Here is a 21655-nt window from a genome sequence, read left to right on the forward strand (position 1 = left end):
CCTGCATTCTAATGTCCAGATATCATCTCAGCAGGAAGAATACTTAGAGAAGGCTCTGAAATTAACAGAGGGCACTATCTGGAGTCCTACAACTGATAAGCATGCAGGAGCGCTTTTGTGTATGTGTGTGTGTGTGTGTGTGTGTGTGTGTATGTCTGTGTGTGTGTGTGTGTGTGTGTATACCTGGGATTATTATGGCCCAGTACTGTGAGAAGTCATAGCAGTGCCTGAGAGGCACAGTATGTACGAGTTATGGTTGTCAGCTCTGGGATGTAGAGGAAGGACAGGTTTACATGTAGGGAAGCCTTTTAGGGCTCCATCCTTCAGATCTAGCTCAGGTGAGTACAAGGTTTGGAGTGGTGCTTCGTGTGTGTGGATTAGGGCTCAGGGGCATGCCAGAGCGTGGTTGGTAAGAGCATTGTGTAGGAACCATTGGGAAGGTGGCAGTACCGTCCTTTAAAGTGGCCTGACAGGCAGGTCCATGAAGTCAGGTCCTCCACACCCACCCCCATCACCAGGAAGCTCCCTTTTTAGCCACAGCAAAAGTCTCCAGGAAGCTTTGTAGAGAGGGAGATTTGGAAGAGCATAGACAGGCTTGTCTCCAGGTGGCAGGGAGAGTGATTTTCTTCTAGGCTTCATCATGGAAGATGTCAGCAGTGTGGAGGAGAGCCTCTGGAGACTTTCAGTGCTCATTGAAGGAAGGCTTCCTGCTGAGGAGTGAAAAGCATTTCCCTACTGAACATGGCCTAGCTAACCTGGATACCAGGGATGGGACTGTACATAGGAGCGAGGGACAGAGAAAGACAGAGATAGAGGTGGAGGTGGAGGTAGAGGAGGATAGATAAATGAGAGAGAGAGAAAGTAAGGCGAGAGCAAATGAGAATCTGCCTGTGGGGTGTTGGGTGTTCTCTAGTTTGTTGGTGTTTGTTTTGTTTTTTTTTTTTTAATGCAGGCTGGTGGGCAGACCCACTCTGTCTGTGGACACTTTTTTCTGTTCCATGGGTCTGGGCCCGTGGAAAGAAATTTGTGTGAGAACACCTGGAATGTTTAGGGAAATCCATAAGGACACACAGAGTGGCTGTGTGCTGTAGGCATCCTGGTGTTAAGAGTGAGAATTGCTTCTTGTCCCTCCGATTCTGTTACCTGTCCTCGGTCCACTTGGAATCTCTTGAGAGAGCCGAGTCCTGTGTTTCCTAGGCCCTGCCACAGGTAGGTGGGTGTCCACAGAGGATACAGAGAGTTCCATGCCTGACAGTGTCTTGGGGGAAGTTAGAGAACGGAAAGAGAAGTTTCCTGAGTGGTGCCTGGTATTTGGTGTAGGGTAGGGTCGGGAGGTGGGAGGTTAGGGGTGGGAGGTGGAGGGCTGTGCAGAGGAGAGAGATTGTGACAGAGGTGGACGTAGGTCAGAATGGTTGCCTGGTGCTGCCTAGGAGACGGTTAAGGTGGGGGCCTGGGCCCAGGGTTTGGTAGGGCAAGAGGGCAGGTGGGTGCAATGTTTCTTCTTTTGATGTGTTCTTGTCTTCACCTCAGGGACCTGGACGCCCTGCCTTTTGAGGCAAGGTTGTGGATGTCCCGGGCCTTATGGTCCCTGGTTCGCATGATGTGGGGCAGCATCCATCTGAACGCTCATCACTACCAAGGCCAAGGTTTTGGAAGGAAGTCCTTCTTCTCTCATCTTAGTATTAGACCATCGGATTTGGGACACGGGACTATGGCCGCTGACTCTGCATCCCTCACAAGCATACACAGCTGCCTGCCCTTTTGCCTTGTGTCCATCCTGGAGCAGCCTTCTGCAAGGTGGGAAGCCCGAGCTGGATCTAGGGTCCCATCGAGTTGAGTGGTCGTCTCCCTTGGTGTAACACCTTCCATCCCACTGCCTTAGAAGAACCAGGTACAGCCTTGGAGGCCCCTCTTGCCGGGCCACCTTGACCTGGAAGCTTGGGTCAGCAGACCCAAAGCCATGCTGGAAGCTGTACTGGTCACCCTAGTGGGTGGAGTCATGTAGACAGCCACTGGATCTCTGAAAGCTGCAGTGTGTGTGTGTGTGTGTGTGTGTGTGTGTGTGTGTGTGTGTGTGTCTGTGTGTCTGGGGTGAAGGCTGGGCTAGGGCAGGGATGCAGCTGTTAGAATACCCTGGTTTGGCAGCTAGGGGGCGATGCTCTGCCCCTAAACCCCAACCCCATTATTATGTTTCTTTGGCTCCTCCCCTATAGTCCAGATGTGGTTTGTGGAGGACTTCCTTAGGGTGGGGCTCAGACTCTCAAGTGAGCCTGCCCCCACATCCACACACTCCCCACTTGTCCCCCTCCATGACACCCTCTACCACCTGCCCTCTCTCCCTGCACCCCACCATACCCTCAGGCAGGGCCTCCAGGGGCTGGCACAAAGCCGAGTGTGTCAGGGAAGTGCAGTGCATAGAGGTTACAATGGAGGAACCAGTTAAAGTCTGTTACCCCCATCTACACACCACACCCTCACCTTCTGCACACCACTGAATCCCTAGCAGCAGCCCTAGAGTGGCATGTCTGTCCAGTCCTAGCCTAGATGGTTGTCCTTCATCTTGGAGCTTTGGCTTTTTTTTTCTTTTTTTTTTTTTTTTGCTTTGTGAAGGGCGGAGAGAGAGCACCTTTCGCCCTTGGCCCTTGGCATTCTTGGTGCCCTGCTGCCATCCCGTGGATTCAGTTTTCCAATTCCGCCAGCAGGTTCCTGTGCTACCCTGGAAATGGAGGCGTGCCGCCTAGGGAATGGCTCCCGCCTGGGTCCCCCAGGACCAAAGCGGTTCTCTGGCCCGCTCCATGACCCAGGAGAGCTGGAGGAAGAAGCAGGGTCCAGATGACCGGCTCCGGGCGGGCGACACGTGGCTGGCTTGGGGTTCATGGAAGCACAGCCTCCTGGGTCCTGTGGCCGCCATGTCTGGGAGCAGGAGAAGACCTCTCCGCAGGGGATTGTGCAGCCTGGGCTGCATGGGGGTGGTTGTGTGGAACTTTTCCTGCCTCTGTGCCAGCCTGCCTGCCCTTAAGGTGGTGCACAAGGCCACCCTGGGACCCTCTAGCTTTTGTCTGAGCCTCCCTAGCAGTATCAACAGCTCACTTCCAGAGACCACACAAACTCTGCCCTGCATCTCTGGGAGGTGCTCAGGGTCTCAGGCCTGGTTCCTAGCCACCTTGGCCAAATGTCTGTCATCCATTTATCTCCTCCTGCCATCCCCTCTCCTCTCTGGCTGCCTGGACTTCTCTCTGGTGTGCCTTTTGTTTCTTTTACAACTGGATTTTCTCTTGAGTTGTGCTACAGGTTGAATTTAGGCACTTGGACCTGTTAGAAAAGGTTCCAGCTCCAGAGCCACATCCCCAGATCCCTGTAAGGGATCTGGAACCCTCAACTCCCCAATCATCATCCTATCCAACCTGATTGTTCGTACCCAGTATGGCAGTGTGGTGGCTCAAGGTGAATTCCAGTAGAAGCATCCAGAACAGGGTTTGGACTCGGGGTGCTCACAAAGAGGCCAGGCAGCACTTAGGTACCATAGTGGCCAGGTTTCACAGCCCGTGCTTCCCCTGACAAGCCTCCTTTGTGTCATTCAGGACACACATAGTCCTGTCTTCTCCTGCCTAGCTTCATTTGCATTAAACCCAAGAAGAACTCCCACCATCAAAGGTCCAAAAGCCCCTTGTCCTGCATTCTCATGTCCAGACATCATCTCAGCAGGAAGAATACTTAGAGAAGGCTCTGAAATTAACAGAGGGCACTATCTGGAGTCCTACAACTGCTAAGCATGCAGGAGCGCTTTTGTGTATGTGTGTGTGTGTGTGTGTGTGTGTGTGTGTGTGTGTGTGTGTGTGTATAGCTGGGATTATTGTGGCCCAGTACTGTGAGAAGTCATAGCAGTGACTGAGAGGCACAGTATGTACGAGTTATGGTCGTCAGCTCTGGGATGTAGAGGAAGGACAGGTTTGCACTTAGGGAAGCCTTTTAGGGCTCCATCCTTCAGATCCAGCTCAGGTGAGTACAAGGTTTGGAGTGGTGCTTTGTGTGTTGCCCAGTCCCGCGGGCCAGGTTATTTGATGAGACCCGAGGAGGCACCTCCTGAAAGATCAATGGGGGGCGAGAGAGAAAGGAGACCAGGCGCATAAAGGAAGACAGAGACATTCTGAGTTGCATTGAGGTCTCCTTTATTGACTGGGTGTTGAGGCTTATAAACAGGGCTTCAGGCAGGGAGGGGGAAAAGGGGAAGCACGGAGAGAATGATGGAAAATTCCTAAGGTGAAGGAGGGTGAGGTCGCTTTGGTCCCAGGCCTCTGCAGCTGGCTGATTAGCAGTTATTCCATTAATTTGTACAGCCCGCGATTAGGCCAGGAACTTCCTGCCTTTGTAAGGCTTGATAAAGTAAGGACACCGCTGTCCGGAATCGGTCCCCAACAGTTCCCCCTCTTTTCTCAAAAGTGGACCAAGTCCATGTGATGGGGTGGTCCGAGAGAGTCCCTGTCTTAGGCTACACAGGGGGCTTTCCACGTCGTGGACATCGTGCCGTGTTGAGCCGGTCTCAGGCGACCTCTGTACGCTGTTGTCTCCGGCGTGGGCCCTGTACTATTCCCGTCATTGAGTACCCTCTACCAGGACCGTGGGGACGTTAGGGCCTTAGGACACTGAATCTGAGTCCTTGATGGGGCTCCTGGCCGGCCTCCTCGGAATCTACTCTGTGATAATGAATCCAGACGTGTCCTGGTAAGGCCGAATCAATCTGATTTTTGATAAACTGAGTCAACCGCTGAAAGGCCCAGGGACCAAATGTCAAACCACCCGTGCTGATTTTTAAACTCTCTTTTTCTTTGAACCAGCCTTTCCCTTAATTTTTCCATCGATTCCCTGACAATACCAGTATGGTCGGCATAAAAGCAGCATTCTTCCTTCAAGGCTGCACATAATCCCCCCTCCTTTAAAAATAGTAAATCCAGACCTCTTATGTTTTGTAACACAACCTCAGAGAGCGAGGTTAAAGATTTCTCCAGAGCAGAAATGGATCTTTCTATGACCTCTAGGTCAGTAGTCATAGCCATTTGTAACTGCATAAGGTGGTTGCTCTGCACGAGAGCAGTAGTTCCTGTACCAATTCCTGCAGTGATGCCCCCCAATACCTAACAAGAGGGCACTAGTCATAGACACAGGTTCTCGAGTGTATCTGCCTCTCTGCTCAAAGAATTCCATATCAGAGACTAATTGGACCAGAACATAAGAGTTTTCCCATTATCAATAGCAAAGTGAGCTTCCCCTTGTTTAGTTTTTGCCATCTGCAAATGTGTCATGGGTTCAGAGGTGGATATTGGAATTCTAGCATCCTCAGTTTAGTGGTACCCAGACATGATTTAGTTAAGACATCAGTGATATAAGAGCCAACAGTAATTAGCAGAAGCACAGGGCCAAAAGCCTTATGATGGCTGACAGAGTTCCTTATCCTCAAGGAACTTGGAACTTTATCTCAGGTTCCCTATGACAAGAAATTCCCTTTCAATCTAACATTCTGGGGTGGGGGGGAAACAGGGGTGATGTTTTCTCTCTTCTGTAATTACTTCCTGCTGACATTGGGACATTGTTGTCAAGGCCCTGGAAAGCCAGAATGTTAGTCAAAGACAAGAGGGAATGTTTTATTGACCAGCTGAAGAGATGGTATGCATATCGGCTGAATTGGTCCATATCAGCTTTCAGCAAGTTCAGGGCTCATAGTCATTTGCAGTAGGTTGTCACCAGCAAATGATGCTTGGATGTATCTGTCAGCCAAGTGGAAACCTGTTGAGATAGATATAAACTAGGAACAGGAGTTAAAACTTATGAACTTATTTGGAACTTTTAGACCCATAGTCTTAGTAATTATAGTATTATCAATTTGCCCTGAAATCCATAGTGTCTTTTTTATCTAGAGAACCAAATATAGATTGGACTGAAATTTCCTTGGCCCAATGAAAAACATCTGTAAGTCTATATTTAGAACCTGTTTATTTTTTTTAAAGAGATTTATTAGCTTTAATTAATTAATCCATTGATCAATCAATTACTAAGCTGAGAAAGCTATAGCTAGTCCAGTAATCAATGTCATCAAAGATCTGAGAAAGATAAAATTTACCTGAGTGCAGACTTTTAAATCTATTTAAAAAATAACATAGACTATCCATTACCCAGACTGTCATCATCCCAGGCTCCTATAGTCTTCATAGTGTTGGCAGGACAGGTGTCAGGACAGCATTGTCCACAATTCAGGTGGCATCTTCTTGTTGTTGTTTCATATCTTCTTTGGAGACCTTGGGAGTCATTGCTAGGAGCTGGGGAGCTCGGAGTCTCTGTTTGCTATAGTAAGCTTTTTATCAAATAATGTAAATGCCATATTTATCAGATCCTTGACAGGTTTGAGGACCATTATCTATTAAATGTATCTGAGCCAAACAAATCTAGGCCTAATCTTGAAAATATCTCTAAGTTTGGTAACAATAACCAGGCCAATTTGTTCTCCTATAGATATATTAGTCAAATATACCTCTCAGATTTTTTTTATTTAAATAGAACAGTTTATGCTTTAAACTAGTATCTGAATAGCCAGATGACTAGTATTAACTTGTATTTCTTAACACAAAGGACATACAAACTCAGACATTCAAAACCAAACATACATATGGCCACATTTTTCATTCATACCTGTAGAGTAGACAGACATTTTTACAACTATGACCCTTTGGAGTCTCAATGTAACAGCAGAATAGTAAGACAAAGAAATCTGAAACATGTTTCATTCTTTTTTTATATATATATCTCAAGTCATTTTTTATAAAAACATTATATTTTATCTTAACCAACAATAATTTGAAACCAATTCTCTTAAATGATGGCAAGTATTTGTAACCCACTGAACTCAAATGACCAAAACCCATTGTTACAGAATGCAAAAAGCAAGGTTTATTCAGATGAAGTCAAAGTTTACAAGCCACGGCAGGGGGCTCGTTCCAAATCTCTCAGGCACAGCAGGGAGATTGGAAGGTGCGCCCCTTTCTTTGTGAGGCTAGTTCTTAAAGGCACAGACCACATAATTCATCTCTCACAGCCTGCTTTCCTTCTTTCTGGTTCACATCAGTAATTTTTTATATTATCTGTATTTCTTGTTTGTTAAACAACCGTGTCTAGGAGTTTTACGAGCTGTCTCCGGGGTTCGAGAAGTTTGGGATGTTTTATGACCACTTAGCCTCTGCCAGATGGTCATATATCCTGACTCTGTGTTTTTCTAAGTTTCTGTAGCTGATAAAGCCATCTGGGAAAAAGGGGTCTAACTTCTTATCTACACTTAGGAATCCTGGTTTAGGCTCTTCTTTGTCTGTAGGGGATAGAGGAAGGGGGGTTATTGAGGTTTCACACCATGTAAATTTTTATTTTTCCTGTGGAAACAAAAGCATAATTTTCCCAGTATCTTGAATTGGTAATTTAACATTTCTTTTTAAGCAATATTAGGACAGAGAAGGGTTAACAAGAGAAGCTGCTGGCCGGCAGAAGAGACCTTGAAGTTATCACAGTAAAGGAAGGGAGGGTCAGATTCTCTCTTTAGTGTTCACACAGTTTTTGTCAATTGCAGGCAGTCCCCATTGCCCTGTCCAGAGCTCCCGTCTTTGCCCGCCTGTACTGAGAGCACACACCCCCTGCAGTCCTGATAGAAAGAGAGCTAGGGAGGGATGGAGGTGGCCTTTGTTATGCCTCTCTCTCCTCCTCTTCCTCTAGGAAAATAAGGGAGGTTAGCAGACAGAAACAAATAGCATTTATACAGACAATCCAAGAACCGGAACATCAGCACTGAGATGACGGCCTCCTTCACAGCCAGCAAGCCCCTCTTGCAGTATGCAAGCCCCATCTGGCAGAAGCTACCTGTTTATCTCAGTTCAATCGGGGAGTGGGGGTGGGGAACTCAGTTCCCTCTATTGTGGCTCACACATCCTTTCAGTGGGCTAGGCTAAGGTCTAGTAGAGAAGAAGGGAACTGTCCCATAGCGTCCGTCACAATCAAGTCAACAATGAGAACAATTAATACATTACACACAAGACCAAGGGCACACGAAAAAACTTTGCCCCAACAAGACAACCAACAAAGCTCCAAGAACAATGACAGCCTGGCGTGCTCTGGGGGGGGGTAACCCTCCAGGCTCAATCACATCAAAAACAATCCAGACTCGAGGATCTCTGTCCTTGATCAAACAGACATCAGGGGCTTCCACATCCCTGTCAGTCAGACATGCACCTTTTTTTTGTTTTGTTTTGTTTTGTTCATACACTTTATTATTCTGTGACAGTTCTCTCTCTACATAGCTTCTATTCTGCTCTCATGTCTAGCTCCTTTCTTGACTGATTTCTCTATATTTATCTACCTCTAGGTTCTATCTTAATTCCTTCATATAGTTCTGACCCTTCTAGGTTCTCATCTATCTAGTTCTTTCCCCTATCAGCTCCTCTCCCATCTCCTTCTCTCTCATCTGGCTCTTTCTCATCTTGTTCTTCCCCATCTGGCTCTTCCTCATCTTCCATCTCATTCCTCTAGTCCTCTCTTTTAGCCCTTCGATCTAGTTCTTTCCCATCTCAGTTTGTTCCTCTCAAGTTCTTACCCATCTAGTTCTTCCATTCTCTTTTTTCTTTTCCTTTCTGTGCCCTGGAAGTCCTGGTATATAAAAGGGAGGGTCCGAGCTAAAGTGTGTAAAGCTATTACTTAACATCCACCTCTCCTAGGCGGTGTCTCCTTGTGGAATTTACCTTAAGTCAGGAGACTTGTATGTGCGTGGTTATCACTGTTAGTCCTCGGAAGTTGGGTGACCACCTGGATGGTGTCTCCTTTAGTCCTTGAAAATGGCTAGGAGAGATATCTGATTCCAGAGAAAGCCTTTCCTGGGGCTTTTCTCCAAATGCCTGGAATGTGTATGTATAGAGAGTGATCAGTGCACATTGTTAGCCCTTCTTAGGGAAAAATCAATTGGGAAAACTATGAAGGCACACATGATTTTTATAACAGAATACAGCTGATATATAACAAGCCAAGTAACACCAAAAACTCCTTGGGATTTGGCTTCCTCTGGAGGAATTCCCTGATTCCTCCAGGTAGTGACTTTGCCATAACCAGCTGAGTTTTTATGATATATTCCTACGGCCTGCAGCAGTTCCCCTTTTTTCGCTTAGTTAAAAAAATTTTTTTTCTTTGAAGAGAAGGAGAGAGTAAAGTAACAATGATCACAACAAAACATACAAAAAAACGCACAAAATGGCTCTGACAAATTCCCGGGACAAAATACAAAGTGGCACTTCCTCCCACCATGGAAGAAGATACCCAAAGATGCTCCTAAACCAAATGGTCACCTCTGAGGTGGCCTTAGGGCTCTGGGACATCTCCCTTCGCCGCCAGGTTCACTGTCCGGACACGTCTGCCCAAGTGAGAGCCTGCAAAGTACAAATCGATCGACCAGTACAAAACAAAAGTAACATGACAGAGACACAGACAGGACAGAGAGCGCTCTTACTGGTAGATGTCAATAACCCTCTGGACCCTTGGGTGTCAGGCAGGGGGAGTTTGAGAGAAAATCCTCTGCAAGGGCTAGTAAATGTGAAACATGCCCATCTCCCTCTGCTTCCTTTAGAACATCTCTAATCACACCATAAAAACTAAAAAAGGCGTTGGGGACATTTTCCCTGTCTCTGAGTAGTTTGTTAATATCTTTTCCAACCTTGTTCCAAGTCAAAGGGTGAATTCCTGGTCCATTAATTACTAAACAGGGACATTTCTCCTCTGCATATTGGAAAAAATTTATCAAATCCTTTTTCTTAACTCTTATTCCTCTCTCCCTAAGATTACCTTTTCATCTCCTTTAGAAAAACAGCCTCTTTAGATAAATTTTTGCCCATGATCGATGGGACGACATACTTACCTCAAGACTCTCCCGCGGTCCGGGCGTCTCTACCCTGATCCTCTCCGGGGCCCATTCTGTTTTCCGTCGTCCCCCAGGTCACCATGCCTCGAGCCCCACGTTTGGGCGCCACTTGCCCGGTCCCACGGGCCAGGTTATTTGATGAGACCCGAGGAGGCACCTCCTGAAAGATCAATGGGGGGCGAGAGAGAAAGGAGACCAGGCGCATAAAGGAAGACAGAGACATTCTGAGTTGCGTCGAGGTCTCCTTTATTGACTGGGTGTTGAGGCTTATAAACAGGGCTTCAGGCAGGGAGGGAGAACAGGGGAAGCACGGACAGAAGGATGGAAAATTCCTAAGGGAGGGTGAGGTCGCTTTGGTCCCAGGCCCCTGCAGCTGGCTGATTAGCAGGTATTCCAGGAAGTAGTACAGCCCGCGGTTAGGCCAGAAACTTCCTGCCTTTGTAAGGCTTGATAAAGTAAGGACACCGCTGTCCGGAATCGGTCCCCAACAGTGTGTGTGGATTAGGACTCAGGGGCATGCCAGAGCGTGGTTGGTAAGAGCATTGTGTAGGAACCATTGGGAAGGTGGCAGTACCGTCCTTTAAAGTGGCCTGACAGGCAGGTCCATGAAGTCAGGTCCTCCACACCCACCCCCATCACCAGGAAGCTCCCTTTTTAGCCACAGCAAAAGTCTCCAGGAAGCTTTGTAGAGAGGGAGATTTGGAAGAGCATAGACAGGCTTGTCTCCAGGTGGCAGGGAGAGTGATTTTCTTCTAGGCTTCATCATGGAAGATGTCAGCAGTGTGGAGGAGAGCCTCTGGAGACTTTCAGTGCTCATTGAAGGAAGGCTTCCTGTTGAGGAGGGAAAAGCATTTCCCTACTGAACATGGCCTAGCTACCCTGGATACCAGGGATGGGACTGTACATAGGAGCGAGGGACAGAGAAAGACAGAGATAGAGGTGGAGGTGGAGGTAGAGGAGGATAGATAAATGAGAGAGAGAAAAAGTAAGGCGAGAGCAAATGAGAATCTGCCTGTGGGGTGTTGGGTGTTCTCCAGTTTGTTGGTGTTTTTTTTTTTTTTCATGCAGGCTGGTGGGCAGACCCACTCTGTCTGTGGACACTTTTTTCTGTTCCATGGGTCTGGGCCCGTGGAGAGAAATTTGTGTGAGGACACCTGGAATGTTTAGGGAAATCCATAAGGACACACAGGGTGGGTGTGTGCTGCAGGCATCCTGGTGTTAAGAGTGAGAATTGCTTCTTGTCCCTCAGATTCTATGTTACCTGTCCTCGGTCCACTTGGAATCTCTTGAGAGAGCCGAGTCCTGTGTGTTCCTAGGCCCTGCCACAGGTAGGTGGGTGTCCACAGAGGATACAGAGAGTTCCATGCCTGACAGGGTCTTGGGGAAGTTAGAGAACGGAAAGAGAAGTTTCCTGAGTGGTGCCTGGTATTTGGTGTAAGGTAGGGTCGGGAGGTGGGAGGTTAGGGGTGGGAGGTGGAGGGCTGTGCAGAGGAGAGAGATTGTGACAGAGGTGGACGTAGGTCAGAATGGTTGCCTGGTGCTGCCTAGGAGACGGTTAAGGTGGGGGCCTGGGCCCAGGGTTTGGTAGGGCAAGAGGGAAGGTGGGTGCAATGTTTCTTCTTTTGATGTGTTCTTGTCTTCACCTCAGGGACCTGGACGCCCTGCCTGTTGAGGCAAGGTTGTGGATGTCCCAGGCCTTATGGTCCCTGCTTCGCATGAGGTGGGGCAGCATCCATCTGAACGCTCATCACTACCAAGGCCAAGGTTTTGGAAGGAAGTCCTTCTTCTCCCATCTTAGTATTAGACCATTGGATTCGGGACACAGGACTAAGGCCGCTGACTCTGCATCCCTCACAAGCATACACAGCTGCCTGCCCTTTTGCCTTGTGTCCATCCTGGAGTGGCCTTCTGCAAGGTGGGAAGCCCGAGCTGGGTCTAGGGACCCATTGAGTTGGGTGGTCGTCTCCCTTGGTGTAACACCTTCCATCCCACTGCCTTAGAAGAACCGGGTACAGTCTTGGAGGCCCCTCTTGCCGGGCCACCTTGACCTGGAAGCTTGGGTCAGCAGACCCAAGGCCATGCTGGAAGCTGTACTGGTCACCTTGGTGGGTGGAGTCATGTAGACAGCCACTGGATCTCTGAAAGCTGCTGTGTGTGTGTGTGTGTGTGTGTGTGTGTGTGTGTGTGTTTGTGTGTGTGTCTGTGTGTGTGTCTGTGTGTGTCTGTGTGTGTGTCTGGGGTGAAGGCTGGGCTAGGGCAGGGATGCAGCTGTTAGAATACCCTGGTTTGGCAGCTAGGGGGCGATGCTCTGCCCCTGAACCCCAACCCCATTATTATGTTTCTTTGGCTCCTCCCCTATAGTCCAGATGTGGTTTGTGGAGGACTTCCTTAGGGTGTGGCTCAGACTCTCAAGTGAGCCTGCCCCCACATCCACACACTCCCCACTTGTCCCCCTCCATGACACCCTCCACCACCTGCCCTCTCTCCCTGCACCCCACCATACCCTCAGGCAGGGCCTTCAGGGGCTGGCACAAAGCCGAGTGTGTCAGGGAAGTGCAGTGCATGGAGGTTACAATGGAGGAACCAGTTAAAGTCTGTTACCCCCATCTACACACCACACCCTCACCTTCTGCACACCACTGAATCCCTAGCAGCAGCCCTAGAGTGGCATGTCTGTCCAGTCCTAGCCTAGATGGTTGTCCTCCATCTTGGAGCTTTGGCTTTTTTTTTTTTTTTTGCTTTGTGAAGGGCGGAGAGAGAGCACCCTTGGCCCTTGGTCCTTGGCATTCTCGGTGCCCTATTGACATCCCGCGGATTCAGTTTGCCACTTCTGCCAGCAGGTCCCTGTGCTACCCTGGAAATGGAGGCGTGCCGCCTAGGGAAGGGCTCCCGCCTTGGTCCTCCAGGACCAAAGCGGTTCTCTGGCCCGCTCCGTGACCCAGGAATGCTGGAGGAGGAAGCAGGGTCCAGATGACCGGCTCCGGGCGGGTGACACGTGGCTGGCTTGGGGTTCACGGAAGCACAGCCTCCCGGGTCCTGTGGCCGCCATGTCTGGGAGCAGGAGAGGACCTCTCCGCAGGGCATTGTGCAGCCTGGGCTGCATGGGGGTGGTTGTGTGGAACTTTTCCTGCCTCCGTGCCAGCCCGCCTGCCCTTATGGTGGTGCACAAGGCCACCACGGGACCCCCTAGCTTTTGTCTGAGCCTCCCTAGCAGTATCCACAGCTCACTTCCGGAGACCACACAAGCTCTGCCCTGCATCTCTGGGAGGTGCTCAGGGTCTCAGGCCTGGTTGCTAGCCACCTTGGCCAAATGTCTGTCATCCATTTATCTCCTCCTGCCATCCCCTCTCCTCTCTGGCTGCCTGGACTTCTCTCTGGCTTGCCTCTAGTGTGTGTTCTTTTATGCCTTTGAAGATATCTGTGATGTGCAAAGGTTTTACCACACTGATTACATTCATTGGGTTTCTCTCCAGTATGGGTTCTTTTATGCATTTGAAGATGACTGTGATATGTAAAGGCTTTACCACATTCTTTATATTCATAGGGCTTCTGTCCATGATGTGTTCTTTTATGCATTTGAAAAGTACTGTGCCATGAAAAGACTTTACCACATTGATTACATTCATAGGGTTTCTCTCCAGTATGCTTTCTTTTATGTTCTTTAAGATGACTTTGCTGTACAAAGGCTTTACCACACTGATCACATTCATAGTAGTTCTCTCCAGTATGTTTTCTTTTATGTGTTTGAAAAACTTTGTACATGCAAAGGTTTTACCACATTGATTACACTCATATGGTTTATCTCCAGGAGGTGTCCTTTTATACCTTTGAAGATGACTGTGAAGGGCAAAGGCCTTACCACACTGATTGCAAACATATGGTTCCTCTCCAGTATGTGTTCTTTTATGACTATTAAGATGGTTATGACTTGTAAAGGCTTTACCACACTGATTACATTCATAGGGTTTCTCTCCAGTATGTGTTCTTGTATGCCTTTGAAGATAACTGAATTGTGCTAAGGCTTTACCACATAAATTGCATTGACAGGGTTTCTCTCCAGAATGGGTTCTTGTATGCCTTTGAAGATAACTGAATTGTGTGAAGGCTTTACCACACAAATTACATTCATAGGGTTTCTCTCCAGAATGGGTTCTTGTATGCTTTTGAAGACTACTGAATTGTGTATAGGCTTTACTACACGGATTACATTCACAGGGTTTCTCTCCAATATGTTTTTTTTATGCATTTGAAGACTACTTTGACATGAAAAGGCTTTATCACCATGATTTTTTTATAGGGTTTCTCTCCAGTATCCTTTCTTTTATGTTCTTGAAGGTGGCTATGAAATTCAAAAGCTTTACCACATTGATTGTATTCATAGGGTTTCTCTCCAGTATGTTCTTTTTCATACATTTGAAGAGTACTGGGATGTGAAAGATCTTTAACACATTGAGTGTATATAGTATGTTTCTTTCCAGTTTGGTTTTGTTCATGACTGCAAAAATTATGGGACATGTAGAAATATTATCACATCTAATACACTGTTTAATCTTTACATCTGTATGAATTAATTTTACAATTTGGATCAGTTGTAAAGAAGAACGAGATATTAAGTTTTATCATTGTTCACACTCATCTTATTCCACTTTATTAAGAGTTGGTTTGTATCTGTGAAGACACTTGTGTTGGTAAGATCCTTTATTACATGATTCACATATACACAATATTTTTATATATGAGGTTATTCATATATTTGAAGAAAACTGGAAAGTGACAGAGCTTCAACATCTGCATTGCATTAATAAATTTTCCTATACTGTGGTATAGGCATTAAGGTTTCTTCACAATAACTGACAGTAGACTCTTGACTCTAACTGCCCCCTCTCATAGCAGCACAATCACAACAAGTATACAAACTAGATTACCATTACTATTCACTATTTGTTTATTAAAAAGCTTTAAAAATATAATTATCACTTCTTCACTATGTATAATGTTATAATATGTGTGGAGCTCAGTACAACAGCATATGCTTGACATTTGCAAAGACTACATCCCAGGCCCATTGTCCAATAATATAAAAACAAAACAGCTAGGAATGTTAATTACCCACATTAGTCTGTGGACTTGGGAGCCAGAATCAGGGGTATTTGTGAGTTCCAGGCCAGCATGGGTTACAGAAATCCTTTCAGGACACTCAGGGCTACACAGACAAACCTTGTATTCAAAATAACCAACATAATTAAAAGACCAGGTTAACAAACTGCCTTAGCACTGAATAGCAACTGCTTCTACTCAACTTTATGTGATACAGAGATAGAATCTCTAATGGTGGTGAAGGCATGACAATAAAAGGAAGCTGGCTGATTAGTTTCAACCACAACTCAGTACACACGAAGAACAGGAAATCAGTTGAGGCTATAGGGATGCATATCACACAACTAGTGAGGAATTTTCTTCCAAAAGGCTCCTCCTCCTAAAGATGCAATCAAAAGAAAGTCACCAAGGACAGACACATGTTCACATATATCCTTGTGTCTGAGAGGTTTTCCATTCAATCAAAGATGTTCTAAACCAGGTACCTATAGGCTCATGATCATCTAGGAATAAAATGCATTTAGTCACTTCAATGATCCTCATAGTTTGCAACATCCCCTACACTATTTCAAATGTTCAAAGCCTCTTCTGACATACAAGATGCTCTCTTCATGGTGACATTTGTGAAATCAGAAAATAGATTATAGCTTTCCAAAATACAATGGCACAGAAAACCATTTAAAATATAACATAGCGAAATGGAGACATATCAAGGGAAGATTAGGCAAAGACAATACTGAAATAGAGCAGGACAGACATCAAATTCTCTATCTCCATTTCAGATGCATGAGGATTCATTATCAACAGGCTCAGATGGCCCTATTCATGCAACTTCTCATATAATTCTCTCTTTACATCATCTCCATATATGCAGCTAGTGCTCCATGGGTGATGTCCCATAACTTAGGTATCCCAACATCATGTGATCACAAAATGTAATCCAGGCTGTTGCAAAATATTATTTTAAGATGTGTTATATTTGTCTATGCTGTGGAACAATTATTTTAAGATACAAAAGTAACTTGTATCCTTGTATGTTGCATATGTTTAACTCTGTGAGGCTGTGATACTTTGTCTGTCTAAAATACCAACTGGTCTAACAGCCAGTAGCTTGGCAGAAAAAGTTAGGCAGGGCTGTCTGGCAGAGAGAACAAATTGGAAAAGACAACTGAAAAGAAAAAAGGAAGGAGCAAGAAAAAGAGAGGACACCAGGGGGTAGCCACCCTGCTACACAACAAACCATTGAGTAAAAAGTAAACAAAGATATACAGAATAGAGAAAGACAAAAACCCAGACGTGTAAGGCACATGAGAGAACTTAAGTTAGGAAAAGCTGCCTAGATATAACCCATACTAAGGCCAGACATTTATAAAAAAGAATAAGCCTCCCTGTGTGTGATTTATTTGAGAGCTGAGTGGCAGTCCCCCAAAAGAGTAAAGAGTTAAATAACAAAAACCAGCAACACCAGGCTTCATCCTCACAACTCCATGCAATGGACTCTCACAGTCTCCTCACTAGGTTTCTGACTCTTAAACATAGAATTCTGCAACAATGCTGAACTGAACCCCAGACTAAGAATCCATGATGTTAAATATTGATTCTTTATTGTTTCCAGGGCCAGTAGATGATGGGTGATCCTGCAAAGCTTGACTTCTTAATTCAGATGGACACTGACATGCTTGGACCACAGGTGCAGCAGGTTTTGTATGAAGTTGCTTTCTAGGAGTAGGAATTACCTTGTTTAATCGTTCCATGACTTAAAGCCAAATAAAATTTTGTAGTCAAAATATCATACAAATGGCCTCTAGCTTACTTACTTACTTACTTACTTACTTTATTTATTTATTTATTTATTCATTCATTGATCCTTTTTTTTTGTTTTTTTTGGAGCTCACCAGATAGCCCAGGATGACCTCAAACTCACAGAGATCCACCTGGTTCTGCCTCATAAGTGCTTGGATTAAAGGTGTGCAAAACCACAGCCAGGCTTAATAATTTAAGGGGTTTTTTTTGTTTTTTTTAGACAGGGTTTCTCTGTGTAGCTTCTGAGCCTATCCTGGAACTCACTCTGGAGCCCAGGCTGGCCTCAGATTCACACAGATACACCTGCTTCTGCCTCCCAAGCATTGTGATTAAAGGCATGGGCCCTCACTGCCTGGTTGCTTAATTTTTATTGAGTCTATTTCCTACTGAAATTCTATACTCTCAATCTCCACTTTCTGCTATTATTCTTAACATTTGTATCTTCCTGGTCATCCAGACAGGCCAGTAACGTTTTCTGTGAAACTTTCTATGATTTTTGCCCCCTAAAGTCCTGATATCTCCACATTCTTTCAAAAGACAACATTCTCAGGTTCTACGTACCAACAAAATCACCTTTGGTGTTCCATTTTTTGTTTTAACTTGCTCTTATCCTGCTGTGATTAAATTTTGCATTCCACATATTCTATCAAGCTTGTGACATAGAGGTTCAGGCTCCAGGTTGCACATTGAACAAGTTAAATAGGGACAGAAGACTGCAAGTCTACCCCCTTGTACACATGGAAAACTTACACAGTAAAGACATTTCCAAATTTATTACTTAAGTATCCAGTGATGTGAAACATCAGGACCTTCTTCAGTGATAGGGTCCTGAGGTGAAGATCACAAGGGATGAGAAAGAAAGCAAATATAAGGTAGAAAAGATAAAAGCTGGGGTGGGGTGTTCTTGCACAAGGTATGCCTCATGTCAACTATGCTTCTTAAGAAGAATAGCACCTTTATACTACTTCTAGGGGCAAAATGGAAGGAAATGGGGAACTTCTGGTAAGTCAGCAGAAAGTGTCATACAACAGGATAGACTCAGAGAGGAGGCTAATCAAACCATGCTGCACAGGGGGGAAAAGGGTATCTCAAGCATATTACTGACTAAGCCCACAGTGATCTGTGGACGGATAACCATAGCCATATTTGGTGAAAGAGTTGGATTAATGGGATCTGAAGCAACCCCACCACAAAGGCCCTGATTCAAGACCATTGCCTGCTCTTCAAAGCATATTTCTGGTTTTAGTGAAGGAGCTCTGTTTTATTGTCAATATGTTATGCCTTTAGGGAAAGCTCCCAAGGCCTAGGCCCCAGGCTGTTACTAGCTCTCCCAAGAATTTTCCTAATCCCTGCCTGAAGGCCTAAAAAACGTAAGAGTGTTCTACTTTTCTTTCTTTCTTTCTTTCTTTCTTTTTTTTTTCATTGAGACAGGTTTTCACTGTGTCGCTTTGGAGCCTGTCCTGGACATAACTCTTCAGACCAGGCTGGCCCCAAACTCACAGAGATGAACCTGACTCTGTCTCTTGAGTGAGTGCTGGGCAAAGTCATGCACCACCACTGAACTGCTAGTGTTTTACTTTTCAAATAGTTTTCACCTGGTGTCATATTGCCCATATGGCAGACCTTGTTTTTTCTTAAGAAGAAAAGTAGAATTTTTTGGCATATGAGGATTTAAGGTTGGTTATGACCCTGTAATTCCTCAATGAGCAGTTTGTTAGAGTCCCATTCTTTGATACAGTGTTAGGCCTGGTGGCTTGTTGTAAATCAGGGGTGGCTCCTTTGTAATTGTTTGGTTGCAGCCAAAATTCTGGACAATCTTGGTAAACAAATGTGTATCCTATTGTCCTAAACTCTAACAAGCTTGGCTACAATACTCTTTACTTTGAGTGGTTTTATTTTCCTTCTTTTCTTTAACACAGGGTTTCTCCGTGTAGTTTTGGTGCCTATCCTGGATCTTGTTATGCATACCAGGCTGGTCTAAAACTCACATAGATCTGTCTGGCTCTGCCTTCTGAGTCCTGGCATTTAAGGTGTGCGTAACCACTGCCTGGCAGGGTTTTTTTTTTCCAGGCAGTACTCCCTCAGTTAAATTCTATTTTGTGAGACTTACTATCTCCTAAGAATTAATAAATCCTTTATATCACCATTTCAACTCTTCTCTCTCACCTTAGTTGTAGAGTGCAATGCAACACATGAGATGCCTTTTACAACCTCCACAAAATTAACTATAAATGGATCTTACACATGAAAGTTAAGTACAAAGTGCTGAACCTCTAGAAGGTACTGGACAAAGTAGGTCTGCTTTCAATGAGTGCACCAAAGGCATATTAAAGTTCACTACAAAGATGTTTCTGTACACACCTCCCTACTCCCAATTATGTGAACAGATTCGGCCCACAGAGAAAAGTTATCCAGAGTCCTGCCCTGGGAATAGGAAGTTTCAAGGACCATATGGGACCTCACAGGACAGGGATTCTGGCTGAAGTTTCCCACCCAGATCTGAGAAGGACCCACCACTCTGGCTCCTGAACCTTACTCACAATGCTGTGGTTTTCACGCTCACCTAGGTTGTCTGTTCAGCTCTCTGCACCAGCACACACAGCACAGCACACAACACAAAACTGCTGCTTCCAGTTTCTCTTCAAAGTCAAGCTTGAAGCTAGCAGCTGGAAGAACCCTGTACCACTCTGACTGACAGATCACCTGGAGGGCCTAATTGGCTAGTGAGGCCTGAGTGACCAGAGCACCTCCCATAGGGTTACACTGTGCTTAAAGTCACAGCACAATGGTTCCTGATCCTGCCTTCCACCACAGACCCAGACCTTTTCTAAACATTTGCATTTCAATAGCACTTGTCCCTGGATCCAATAGCAGACCCTGCTGTCTTTCTGCTCTTGGTAGGTACTTCTCCTTCTTCATCCTGGACACAGTGAGGCTAGCATATACAGCCCACTATACTATGTGGGGTGGAGTGATTGCACGTCCCACAGGTGGAAGGGTGACCAGAATATTAACAACTAAAGAGAAATTAAAAGACAAAAAAGGAGATGTTTGTTTTGTGACTTCAAGTTGAGGTCAGGTGAACTGAACCCACTTTTTACCTAGTTGTTACAGGGACTTCATACAACCAGGAAAGAAATGGAGGAAGTGGATCACAAACAAGATAATAGGTCTTTCTCCCATCAGAAATGGCTTCATTGCTTTAGGATTTTTATTCCTGAAAATCAGAGCACACTGTTGGCAAATGAATAATAATGAAGCATAGGCTTCAAGGAAAGTTGAATATTTAAAGTATAATGAAGCTAGGAAGAATATACTTGCAAGCACTGTTAATAGTCAGCATATCATACTCCTAGGGCAGGTGAAAAAACAAAACAACAAAACCACTGCATTATTCAAGCTTCTGTACATGAACCATGTTATGAATTTTGTAAAGAAGTCTCTGGCAGGTAGAGAGCCAAGGTTCCCTGCTGCTGGTTACAGACAAAAATGACATTCAGACAGCACTCAGTGAAGAGGTCTATTTAGTGGAGGAAGAGAGAAGGGGAAGAGAAAGAAGGAAAAAGTGGGTGGGGGAGAGTGAGGAATCCAAATGTGCTCACACTTCCTGGGAGAAAAACAGGACAGAGAGAGAGGGTAGTGGGTGTAAATTTCCCTTAAGAACAAGCTTTTATGTCAGGACATTGAGTGCTACCAAGGGCCAGGATCAGAATATTAATAAACAGGACTAGTAGAATGAATCTCTCCATGTGTGTACAAAGTGGATTTATTAGAATGTCTCACAAGCTGTGGTAGAGCTAGTCTAACAATGGCTGTCCACCAATGGAAATTTGAAAAGTCCAGTAGTTATTCATTACACGAGGCTGGACATCTCAGCTGGGCTTCAGTATACACCACAATTTTAAGGAAGTAGGCTCTAATGCTAGTGAACTAAAAAACTTGATAATCAGTGCTAGGGCAAGCAGGCGAAAAGAGAACTTCCTTTTTCAATATCCTTTATATATGTAGGCTGACACCAAGAGTTGCTACCCAGATTAAAGTTGGATCTTATTCTTTGTTGATTGGTTTTTTTGGTGATTTCAAGAAAGGTTTTATTGTTGTTGCCCTGAAACTCATTCTGTTGAGCAAGCTGCCCTCAAACTCAGAAAATCCAAATGCTTCTGCTTACTGGGGTTAAAGGAATGCACTGCCACCAAGCAGCTAAAAGTGGATCTTATCACCTAAAATGATCCAGATTAAAGATGTGTCTTTAACTTCAAAACCTTTAAGAAAAATCCCTCACAGGTGTACACAAATTTTTGGGTTTTAATTAATTAAAAAGGTAGTCAGCAAGCCAGGCGGTGGTGGTGCACGCCTTTAATCCCATCACACGGGAGGCAGAGTGATGAGGATCTCTGTGAGTTTGCGGCCAGCCTGGTCTCCAAAGCGTGTTCCAGGAAAGGCATAAATCTACACAGAGAAACCCTGTTTCGAAAAACCAAAAAAAAAAAAAAAATAGGTAGTCAGCTTGACTATTAAGAATAGCCATCACGGCCAGGTGATGTTGGCACAGGACTTTAATCCCAGTACTCAGGAGGCAGAGGCAGGCAGATCTCTTCAGAGTTCAAGGCCATCCTGGTCTCTAAAGTGAGTGCCAGGAAAGTCACAAAGCTACACAGAGAAACTCTGTCTCAAAAAATAAAAAAAAAACCAAAACAAAAAACAAAAAAAGATTAGCCATTACCACAGACAAGACAGATAAAATGAGAAAGATTTCCTAACTGCAGAATGCAAGGAGAACATGGGAGTCATTTCCAAAACAATGCTTTTCCTAAACAAAGG

The 21655-nt window shown here is 45.3% G+C and overlaps 2 long non-coding RNA genes across 2 annotated transcripts; one reads left to right on the forward strand and one right to left on the reverse strand.

Moving 5' to 3' along the window:
- Positions 1–1508: 1508 nt before the first annotated feature.
- Positions 1509–11920, forward strand: LOC131901063 (uncharacterized). The gene is made up of 3 exons (XR_009376320.1): positions 1509–1797; positions 11184–11262; positions 11583–11920. It is a non-coding gene; the product is annotated as an uncharacterized LOC131901063 (long non-coding RNA).
- Positions 10491–11399, reverse strand: LOC131901064 (uncharacterized). Its single transcript, XR_009376321.1, has 2 exons — positions 11196–11399; positions 10491–10765 (listed from the first exon to the last, which is right to left on the reverse strand). It is a non-coding gene; the product is annotated as an uncharacterized LOC131901064 (long non-coding RNA).
- Positions 11921–21655: the final 9735 nt, after the last annotated feature.

This window comes from Peromyscus eremicus, unplaced genomic scaffold, assembly GCF_949786415.1.
Source record: "Peromyscus eremicus unplaced genomic scaffold, PerEre_H2_v1 PerEre#2#chrX_unloc_2, whole genome shotgun sequence".
Lineage (NCBI taxonomy): Eukaryota > Metazoa > Chordata > Mammalia > Rodentia > Cricetidae > Peromyscus > Peromyscus eremicus.